Genomic DNA, 9,168 nt, shown 5'->3' with positions numbered 1-9,168 from the left:
TAGGATAGGATAGGGTAGGGTAGGGTAGGGTCGGGTAGGGTAGGGTAGGGTAAGGGGAGGATAGGATAGGATAGGATAGGATAGGGTAGGGTAGGATAGGGTAGGGTAGGGTACGGTAGGGTAGGATAAGTTCACTTTGAAGGGACCTGCAATGATTGAGTCTGAGGTGTAATTAGTTATGGACTTGGTCACCAATAAATCATGAGGCATCTGAATGTAACAGTCAGATTTTTGAATATGCTGCGCACAGAGCAGGTCCAGTCGCGTGCAGCGGGTGCAATGGGTGTATACATGCAAACAACAAATGTGAATGCAGGGAATCCCACTGAAAAGTTTAAAAGTCAAAAAGCTGACCAACATGTTGGACCTTGATTCACTGTCTTGCATGGGAAACTATATAGACAAAAAAGTTGTACTGTCATTCACAACAAAAATAGCATACCAGCGAACTTGATGGCATCCCTGATTAAAGGCTTGATTGCATTTAAAACATCATGAATAAAAATTTACAAGATCAGGTAAAAAGAGAGAAACAAACAGGTAAAGGGTCAGGGAAGGCTTATTCACCATTATTTTGGTTTATTCCTCATTACATTGAACTTCTAATTTTGTGTAATCTAGAGGGTATGTAAAAAACATTTATAAAGTTTTCTCGCGTTTTGCCCACTTACATAAGAAATTATAACAACTTGTTCAAGTCCCATGATGTTGTTAAAGCTCCTTCTGAAAAAGACGGGTGATTGCCTTAAGTTAAATTCTACATTAAAATATACATTCCTGTACTTATAAATCCAAATATAATTTAAAATCTAGAGATGAGTCAAGAAACGGCAGAAATACTGGGTGCTGCCATGTGAGAAAGAGTTAAAATTCCCGCTTCAAAATGCAAGTTGGCAAGAAAAATATTTCTTATTCTACCCCTCTTGGGTTTTTTTTGCATCTAGCGTAGGAACTTGTATATGACTAAAATTGTTATTTGTTTAGCACTAACAATATGCTGAAAACTAATTGTTCTATAGATAAGACTGCAAGGTCTCTTTCCAAGTAGATAACATAAAGGCAACACACAAGGAGTGACAAATGGATAGAAACACTGAGACTAAGCAAGGAAAATCAGGATTGTTTTTTAATAACCACGCGATCCCCAACAAGCCTTTTGGGTTTTTTTTTTCCTTTGGACAGTTGGAACTTTTGCTGTGTGAAAGAATAAATGGTTTTAGGTTTTTATCTTGATAGCACAAAGCCAAGGAAAATATTGAATTGTTTTTAGTGGCTAGAACTTACCTTCATATATTATTCAGCTGAAATCCAAGGTGTTGTTTCTGCAGAAAATTATGGCGTCATAGTACCAATAGGACAGTTGTGGCAGAGGTAGAATTTCTGTAAACCAGACTTACTATTGTCTGATTATTCTTGTTTAAATATACATGTACAGCAGAAACCGCTTGTGCTTTCTTTTTGTAAGACAGTATTTGGAGAGTTGACTGACAAAATTTAGCTGCAGGAATGGGATCGTATAAAACCTTTTTAAAGAGGTTTATCTCTGTCTAGCATAAGAAGTGTTTAGCGGTATTCCTTTTGAGTTTAAAAGGAATGCTTGATTTGGCTTCAAATAATTTAATGAAGTTCCTAAACATTTTAAAGACAATGCTTACAGGAGATCACTGAAAACCCTATATAACAATATCAAACCGATGCTCATCTCCCACTACAGAAGTTTCTTCCATATTTGTTAAGGTCAGGAAAAAGACATTCCGGTAGTTTTACAATTTACCCAGTAATTTCTGAACTGTGGCAATGACTTGTGCTTTGGCCAGAGAATGTCTTATACAGCCTTTATTTTTAAATAGATAATCTGCCATATCTCTTGGAAACCCTCAGCAGCATTTCCAGCTTTAATTTTAATTTTTAGTTTACAGCCACGGCATCTTAATATACCTTCTACAGGACTCAGGAGCTGTCTCAAATCAGACATCACTCCTTGGTAAGAACTTGCAGACCACTGACCCTCGTGTTTCTGTTTGCTCAATTCTTTTCTAACTGAAGAAGACAGTGTGTAGTTTTCTCCTTTATTACACAGAGTTTCTATTAGTTAAATGGGCTGTAAAAAAAAAAAAGGTAGCTAAAATGATGTATTGGATACCTTCACAACCATGAAATTTTTGTATATACTAGCTGTGTACATCTACTCACCCTACTGAGCACTCCATCATTGCTTTGCAAATAATATCCTTATTTAGGCAAAATTTATTTAACTGCTTTGATGTAGCGCTTTGCTCTCTGTAACCAAGAGAGAAACAGACACACCAGGTCATCCTCTCTAATCTTTTACATTTCTTCAGTAGTGTAGATGGCACTAGTATAAATATGCACAATAAACCAACCAAAAAAAAAAAAGCACTTTCAATCAAGGTGCAGTAGGCAAGATTGTGCAAATACCAAACAAGACCTCAGATGGTTGTTACGGGCCAGGTAACGTGATTTGTTCCCTGTCCCAACCTCCTGGCCAAGCAAGGAGGCATTTTGAAGGTTCTGGCAGAACTGCAAGCAGAGCCTTAGTCTTCAGAGGATGGTGGAGAGAAGAGGAGGAAGTCAGGCCTTGTAGGAAGGCTCAGGAGAGTTTTTGTTTAGCGTTCATAAAACATTAGTAAAAGCAATTTTCATTCTGGGTGAAATCCCTGAGATCCACAAAGATGGATTTCTGCATCCCTGAAGGCAACTCCCCTTCTTTTTTGTAATCTATTTTATTGAGTTCTTTAAAGAACATAAGAAAGCAGAGATGAACTCACTATTCGCACTGTGATTCTGTCTTTGAAATGCTTCAGGTAATTACATTTTTTACTGTATTTTGATTAAAACACAGATTTATAAAATCTGACATAATTTTCTTCCCATTGGCTGGTTTGCTGAATTTTAAAGTGCAGTACTGTGATGATACAGTTTAGTAACAGAAAAGTTAATTTCTCCTCTACCTCTCTTCAGGGCACTTCAGAAGTGTTTGCTGGACACAGTTTTAAAAATGGCATCTTTGACATGGTTCTCCAAAGTTAGTGTATAGCCAGTTATTATGCTCCTTTTGATCTGTCACAATAAACTGCTCACCTTGTGCGCCAACTAACTTGTCCCCAGTACTCAAAGCTGAAGTTCACTTGAGAGCTCTGCAAACCATCAGAAAATGATACGCAAGTGGTATAGTATTTCCTTAAGATGGTATGGTGCTGATTAGCAAACCCCTGATTGCAGTGGTGATCTGTCCTAAGGATCTGTGGTATCAGTGTTCCATCTTCCATCTCTGTATTTTATTAATTCTCATTGCTTTATTATTGATATCCAAGTGTGCTTTTCAGAGCAGATGATAATTACATTCACATTTAATATTAACATCAAAAATGCATGCAAAGTGTATTTCAACGGTTTGTGGGGTTTTTTTCTAACTTTTTATAACCTTGAACTGAAGGCAAAAAATATTTCCTGAATAAGGCCAGGATGTCCTGGCCTGCTGATCTTAGCCCTTTTACTCCCTGCTCTACACAGTATAGAAAGAAAAAAAAAAAACCAAACCCCAAGCAAGCTACATTATATGAAAACCATGGCCACTGCACGGAAGGGTATCTCATGGTAAATTAAAAAAGAGTAGAAGTGTAGTAAAATGTGCAGAAACTCATGGCGTTTCCACAAACACTGGCTGCTGTTAAATGTTTTATAGTAGCCCTTCTGCACTTGATGTCCTTCCCTGACAGTGAGAGACAGAGAGAAACAGGACGGGAGTAGGATGGGAGATTTCACATGTCACTTTTGACACATGTATTCTGTACCAGCATGCTGCTTTCTTCGCATGTCCTGGACCTCAACACCAGCCCCGCTCTTAGTCCTGCGCTGTCAGCTGAGACAGTGCAGGGGCAGGGACATGCCTGGCTAGGAACAATCTTTTCAAGCAGGAAAGAGGCAGCTGCACACACCTTAGTGCCTAGAAAATTTTTACATCATCTCCCCCATTTCTTTCCATTTCCTTTTTATAAAGTAGGATAGAAACTCTTGCAGAGCCTCTAGAAACCTAAACTACATTTAAAAGAGTCCTTCAGTACAAATTTAAGGTGACAGACATGCTCAGATATGGCAATAAGGGATGCAGTGGAAGTACCGAAATAGTCAGGTTGCCTGTATTAGTGGTTCAGCAAAGAAGGAAAATTCTGCCTCTGTGACAAGGGCAAAGAATATAATTAACTACCAGGACTCCTTAGTTTAGTACCATATTAAATCCATGGAGTGTTTTAAGGTCTGTCCTGAACCCATGGGAGGGATGGCTTCTAAGCTAGCTGGAACGAACATCAGCAAATGGACCAGTAATGCTCAGGAAGGTTACATTATTAATTATATTAAAGAGCTCTCTCATAACAGCAGGACATTACAGAAAAAGAAAGAACAGCTCATCCCTCAGACACCGCAGTAAGCAAACACGGACAAGTGTGGGTCTTCCTGCTGTTGTAAACCCTCCTCCTCCCCGCTGCTCACCGGTGCTTTGGGGATTTTCCTCCCTTCCAGCCACTCAGCCTCAGCGACGAGCAGCACGCATCATCTGGTGACAGAGCCTTGCACAGCATCAGCAGCAAAAAGACATTTCAGAGCTTGGCAGCAGAGCAACCTCCCGGGAGCCAGCGAGCCTGAGAGAAGACACTGGCTGGTCAGTAAGAAAAACAAGCAGTCATGACAAGGATATGGCAAAACATGTTAAATGATTACACATTGCTGCTGCTGTTTCTTCTGCTTTCAGAAGAAATACACAATTCATTGCAAAATGAAGAAAAATTAACCTGAAAAAAATAAAATTACTTGCCTGCCTGAAAACGTTGTACTTACTACAGCTATACTTTTACCTGACTGTTTATGACTGAAGAGATAGCAAAAAGTACAGTATCTTTTCTTTTCAAAAAGATTTAACACAGCTTGTCATAAAACCGATTTCACTGTTTTCTCTCATGTAAGGCAACCACTTAGAAACAGGATGCAAACAATGACACATGCTTTAATAAGTTAAGCGTTAAACTCAAAGGGCTGTCTACAGTACTTGAGGAGTCCCCAAGACTGAGAGCCTGGTGATGAAAATTCCAGATAAACAACAGGAAACATATACCAGAAGACACTGCCCGTTTTAAGACAGAAAATTGAAGCTATAAAATCAGAAAACTGGCACAAGAACTTCAAGGGCAGGACAAGGACTTTATACTACTTTCAATAAGCTTTCTGTAAAACTGAATTACAGTTATCTGTGTAGGTTTTTATGAGAGGAGTAAAACCAGGACTTCTGAGGGCTTCGGGGAATAATAAAAGCTCTCCAGTTTTGGAATAAATTTACAGTCAAGACAAAATCTTATGATGATACATTTATGGATGCACAGGTGTAGGAACCACATAGTGGTTAAAATAAAAATCAGAATGACTGAACATTTACAAATTCAAGTTAAAATGAAAGGAATTTGACAGAATATAAAAGACGTAATAGCCAGGAGACAATATTCAAGTCATAGATGTACTTACAAGGTAGAACCTAAGGCAAACCTTGAATCAACTGGCTGCCCACAACCGTGCTCCAGAACTTACAAAGTCATCACAGATCCTCTACATTAAAGGTTTTCTTCAAGGATGGTCTCCCTAGGTTGTGTTCAGAACTTCCATCTTACTTGTCAGCTAATTGATTTTTCTTATCAAATATTAATTGTCTTCCCTGAAGCAGTAATGGAAAAAGAGCTCTCCTCCTTCTCTCCTATGTCTGAATTGGTCTGGTTCTTGCCCTATAAGTGTTGTGAGTAGATGAGGTTTCTGACACGCTGCTGCTTCTTTGGTTTTAATTATTTTGGATCTTCCTACTCCATTTGCAACATAAGCCCACACCTCTTCCACTACATAAAGACTTCTTACTGGATAGAAGATGGAAATAACCACAGTCTTCAGGTTCAATGTTTCTGGATCATAGATTTTTAATCAGTCATGTCTATTAGTTCTGATTCTCTTCCAGGAAGTTCTGAGCAGCAGCAGAGACAGCAGAGCTGCTGATGTACAGATCCAGCAGGAAAGCATTTCATCTGGCCATGCTCAGAAAGTTATCTTTAACTGACAAGACATCTGAAATATTTTTATGCCTGTCCCTTTCCTCCCTAAAGACAGCCTAAATGTTCTTCTAGACATGCAGTAACCCAAGTCTGGACAAACATTCATGCCACCATTGCAAATCCCTCTCAAGTGTTTGATCTCACCATCGCTGGTCCTATATACTAATTCTTATACGGGCTCATGAGTCAAACACACTTCCAGTCTATACACCGCATCATTTATGAGCTGGAGCTAAAAGGGGGAAAAAAGAGTAAAACTCAAAAGATGAATTCATTCTAACACATCAAATTCACATAGCCTGTTCGCCAAAGATTGAAAGGAGGGAGGGGGAAATATTTCATATATGTGGGAAATATGTATTATTTATTTCAAGATATATAGCATGGAATATTATTAAATATATATAATGACATATGTATATTTCCATATAGACACACACACATATATATACATAAAATATTCCATATATATATATGGAAGACAAAACACTTCTGAGGGAGAAAATTGGAAGTGTGTGTCCAGACTCACTATGCAAAGCAATCCAGTATCTCCAACCCATTGTTTACATACCAGGATGCTGATTTGTATTTTTCCTTTCCATCCCTTTGGCACAACAGTGAATTTTGTCCAGCATATTAGTATTTTTCATAAGCAATGTGATTGCAATACAGGTTCCTGAAGTGTGATACAAATACCACTAGTGGCCCAAATGCAGCTTAGAAGTGCTACAAAGCTTCGTACAGAACAGGAGCCTGCTGCTGTTCCCAGCAGTATTGGTACACACCCCCGACACGGCTATTAACGGCTATAGCCTGGCAAGAAATCTGAGAATCTGTGGGCTATAGTACCCTGCATATGTATTATTTCCACGCCTGGAATCTTAGATTCATTCTTTGAATTTATAAAGTAGCGCTGTTGCAGTATACTGATAGCTGAAAAGGCTCTCCCAGATGCCATTTTACTGATACTTGCCAGCAGGTGTACTTCACAAAGACATATATCAGAAACGAAATGAGGAGCAGCACTCAGAAAGGACTGGACTCGGGAGCATTTCCTAGCTTATGTAAGGAAGTACCTAGAATCAAAAACCCAGCTAGTTTCCTGAAAACCTGCAAATCATTAGGAAAGCTCTAACCCTAGTTTTCAAATCAATCACACACACAATTTTTATACACACACGCACATATTTTTGTATGCACATATATATACACACATACACCTGTGTATATATAAATGTTATTGTTACCCAGACAGTTTTATTTTTGCTAAATGCTGCTATAAAACATTTTTACTTGGCCAAAAGAGATCCTTTCAGGAGCTGGTTCTTAGTGTTCTGGGTTTAGCTGGGAAGGAGTTTATTTTCTTCATAGCAGCTGATACAGTGCTGTGTTTCAGGCTGGTGAGGAAAATGTTGGTAACACAACCGTGTTTTAGCTGCCCAAAGAGATGTGCCATGCCATGTAGCATCATGTTCAGCAAGAGAGCTGGGGAGGGAGTTTTTTCCAAGGGAACCGTTGCTTGGGGGCTGGGTGGGCATAGGTCTGTTGATGGTAAGTGACTGCTTGTACATCACTTGGTGGGGTTTTTTCCTTGGTTATTTTTTCTCTTCACAGCTGTCTGTATCTCAACCCACATGGCTTTGTGGTTTTTTCCTCACTTTTGCCCTCCTGATTCTCTCCCCCATCCCACTGGGGGAAGGGAGTGAGCAGCTGGGTGGGGCTCACCTGCTTGTTCGGGTGAGCCCACCACGGCTAGGTAAGGATAGCATGGGCCAGCAACGTGAAGCATCCTCTGCACATAAGGTAACGATGTTGTTTCAGCGTTCTCTCATAGGGTAGGCCAAAATAAAAAACTGCTACATGGCAGCAGAAGTGATGCCTAAACCAACATTTATAAAAATAGACTTTAAGGATATCTTGTAGTCTGACTGTTCACAAGCTCCTAAAATTGTTAGTTATTGAACTATTTTCAGTACACAGCACTGTTGAAAAACTTTTGTTTAACTGCCTACCTGAATAAACTTTGTCTTGCTGAACATGTAACACGAGCACAGAGAACATCTTGTGCCATGTCTCCAGGTTGCTCAAGGTTCTTTTTTCATCCTGTACCTTTCCCTGCTGTGTGTGTCCCTTTGACCCACTGACACAGGAGCACGAAGACATTTCTGGATTCCCAGGTCGTGCTGTGAGGGACAGCCATGCCATGCGGCCTCGCTTGGGCACTTATCAACCACTGTTTTAAAGTCAGGTAAGGCACTGTATCACGAGGCTTGCCTTATTTGATCGCTCTTTGTGCCTTGTTTGGGGAGAATATATTCTTCAAATAGGAAAAGAAATACTTTCAATCATATAGGGGCTTGGGGTTTTTTTGTGTTTGGGTTTTTTTTTTCCCTTCTTTCCTTCTTTTTCTGCTTTTCATTACCAGGGCCCTGCTCTTGTGATAAATAGAAACCTCTAAATTGTGCTTGGCAGGTCTCTATCTGTTCTTGTGCAGCATTGTCTACTGGCTCAAATACCTGCTCTCCTTCCCCTTTTCTTACATGAGACACTTCTATTAACACATCCCATAAGATGTGCCTTTTTTTTTCCCTGAAAACATCGCATTTTGATTGTGGTTTATGATGCATTACAGACCAGTTTCTGCTGTTCCCTAGTCAGCTATTCCCCATCTTGCATTTACCCATTTGATTTCCTCCTTTTACACACACTAGTTCTCATTCCCTGTACCGAATTCCCTCTTTTTGACTGAGGAGAACTCCCCCTGTTTATCACACCGCTTTTCAAACGGCCTGAAAACATCGCATTTTGATTGTGGTTTATGATGCATTACAGACCAGTTTCTGCTGTTCCCTAGTCAGCTATTCCCCATCTTGCATTTACCCATTTGATTTCCTCCTTTTACACACACTAGTTCTCATTCCCTGTACCGAATTCCCTCTTTTTGACTGAGGAGAACTCCCCCTGTTTATCACACCGCTTTTCAAACGGCATCCTTCCCCTTCAGACTCCTTTCGGCGCCCCCCAGCTCGGGCTCGACCCCGACCCCGAGCACCAGCCCCGA

General features: G+C 39.9%; 1 protein-coding gene across 1 annotated transcript in view; it reads left to right on the top strand.

Annotated features, from left to right (window-relative positions):
- Positions 1-9,168, top strand: part of LOC104287661 (major facilitator superfamily domain-containing protein 1-like) — a 45,745-nt gene that overhangs the window by 25,340 nt on the left and 11,237 nt on the right. The gene's annotated exons all lie outside the window — the stretch shown is intronic.

Source organism: Charadrius vociferus, unplaced genomic scaffold (genome assembly GCF_000708025.1).
Source record: "Charadrius vociferus isolate BGI_N301 unplaced genomic scaffold, ASM70802v2 scaffold585, whole genome shotgun sequence".
In the NCBI taxonomy this organism is placed as follows: Eukaryota; Metazoa; Chordata; class Aves; order Charadriiformes; family Charadriidae; genus Charadrius; species Charadrius vociferus.
The sequence above is the reverse complement of the archived record's forward strand: the minus strand, read 5'-3'. Positions and strand labels throughout refer to the sequence as shown.